The sequence below is a fragment of the Apteryx rowi genome, unplaced genomic scaffold, assembly GCF_003343035.1.
Source record: "Apteryx rowi isolate R43461 unplaced genomic scaffold, aptRow1 scaffold_1, whole genome shotgun sequence".
In the NCBI taxonomy this organism is placed as follows: Eukaryota; Metazoa; Chordata; class Aves; order Apterygiformes; family Apterygidae; genus Apteryx; species Apteryx rowi.
The window spans coordinates 2213562-2216258 of NW_020447196.1; positions in this window are offsets into that span (position 1 = coordinate 2213562).

Consider the following 2697-nt stretch of genomic DNA (forward strand, 5'->3'; position numbering starts at 1 on the left):
TGTCTCCATGTGTGGACATGGTCACATCTTTCTTTTGAGAAGGTGCATGAATAGACTYTTCTTGCAAGATGTCTGTCTCAGGATAACTTATTTTCCAGCTTGATGACTACGAGCTCTTTTTTGTCATTCTTCCCCAGTACTCATCTTCGAATCAATCCAAATGTAACTGCTGTTCACAGTGGAGCTTTGTATGCACGTATACCTCCCCCTCATACAAGCTCCAAAGACTACTTGTTTCTTAAGCCTCTTGTCTTCATGCACAACATTTTGTTGCAATCCATATTTCTCGGCCTAAGTTTCTGGTCTTGCCAAAGAAAGATATCATGGTTTCTGATTTGTTTGTCTCAGCAGCAAGACTGGCCTAGTGCGTTTTCCAGTTTCCTCTTCTTGTCAATCTCCCTTTCCCCCCTTTTGGTGTGCTCGCCCTCTTTGTGGAGTGGTGGTGAACAACATTTAGGGAATACGGAGCAAGGCAGGGACTTTTTCACCAAAGAAAAATGTCTTTTGGTCCAGAGCCCTGCAGTGTGTTTTTTTGTTGCAAATTTAACTTGACCTTTCCAGAAATTCTCTTCCAGCCCTCTGCTCTCACTCACATGTGCAGCTTGCTTGTGCATGCTAGATGGCCTGTTTATACCAACGCCAAAACCGTGACACCAATTTCTGGACACTCATCCAAGCTAGCTAGCTTGGGTTATGGTAACATCTCTGCTAGCAGCCACATCTTCAACTACAGTACAGACATACCTGCTGACTGCTAAACCATCCGTTTGGAAGAGGGTATGCAAACTTCCCTAACTTGCTTTTCTTCACTAACCTGCAGACAGTTCTCCAGAGTCTTCCCCAAATTTTTAAGAAAATCATCTGGTAAGGCATATAAAAGACTTAAATAAGCAATCAAAAATCTGCAGTTTGGAATGCCAAAATTTTGATTTATTTTTTACTCCACAGAATTTCACTGCTGACAATAGTTTTGTACAGGTTATTAGTGCAAAGCAATGCGACCCAGAGCCATGCTTCTTGTTCCTCCTTGGTAAATRCCATATCTGTTTGTCACTATTGTTGTCACTATTAGAACATTTTTCATTGGCAGATGAAAGACAAAATGTGCAAAAGGATCCAGTAAACTATTCCATATTATTGTCAGTACAACCAAACCCATAAAGTCCCTACTCTGATGATGATGTAGCCTCTTATTTAGGCCAACTGTCAGAAGCCAGTGCAATACATTCTAGTGACTAAATGATGTACTAGTGGCATGTGAAATGGTGAAAAGTCTTTGGAATAGGCCTACAAGAGAAATGACTGCATCCTTTTTCACTCTGCTTAGATATTAAAATGTTTTGTGATATAAAATTCCTACCTTGTGGGAGCCTCCTGTTAGTTAAGTTCTCTGTTGTTACATCAGGCAAAAAATTAAAATCCTACATATATCTTGATGTTATGCATTTGTTTTGTCTTCTGATCAAGTTGTGAAATCAAATGGGATTTAACTAAAACATTTATGAATCTTCTGTTTGTAGTATCTCTCTTGCAAGCCCTGTTAATTGGAGTATTTCTAATAAAGTTTAGAAAAGGTTCTAAACAGACCAAAAGGGAGTTATTTAATATGAAAATTTAGAAGGAATACAAGATTTATATAAACTATTTAAACTGGAACATTTCTTTTGTTAGTGAGCTGTTTTCTGAAGACAATATCTAAAAGTATCCTGTCCATTCAAAGGATCCAGAATCCCTCAATGCCAAATATATGCCAGAGATTTCAGCTAATTTTCGATTATTCTTGAAAATGATGGATATAGTTACTTCATAAACCAAACTACCCAGCTGCAGCTGCAAATTTTTATTTGCAGTATTGGAAGCCATATTAAAGTATGGCTAAAAGCTAACTTCCAGCTTTAGTAACCATGCTTCGATTTTTTTTTCAAAATTCCACATATGTAGAGCTTTTATAATGTACATTCTTTAAGGGGAGGTGAGAACTTGTGTCTAGAAAAGTGCACAGCACATTTTGTACCATGTATGTATTATAAGTTGTTGGTTTGTGGCATGTGCAAAGTTAGTTCTGTTCATGGAAAGGAAGTCTTGTTTCTTCCCTAGGATGGGGAAAACCCTGATCTGAATGGGGAGAAGCCGCACCTTTGTACCTCCATCTTATGACCTGCCTGCCAGGGAGATTATAACCCCCCTGCTCCCCTGGTGAATACATATGCTGGGTGTTTACAAACCTCTTTTCAGTCAATGGAGAGGTGCAGCAACAAACTCAAGGGCACTGCATAACTGAACCCCGCAATGTGGTGTTTAGAGTGTATAAGTCAAAATAAGACCACTAGAATTCCTTGCAGCATCTGACCAAGTTCCACGTGGAAGTTACTCCGTTCGCCAGCTGCGCTGTGATCCTGCACGCTAGGTATCGTAGCACCTACTTTTAAAGTATGGCTCCTTTCCATTACCAGCACGTTACTTCGGACTTGTCTAATACCACTCACTAAATGAGCGCACGAATTTACCGCACGCAAATTACTGCGCGGCGCTGCGGGAGCGGCCGTGCGGGCGCGCTGTAATCAGCCCGGCACCTCCTCCGCGCGGCGAGCGCAGCGCCGCAGCGAGCCCCCTCGGTGGCCCTGGGGCGCCGGGCCGCACCGCCCCCGGGCCCGCTCCCCGCCTCGGGGTTCCCACGCCGCGACCCCCGAGCGCCGG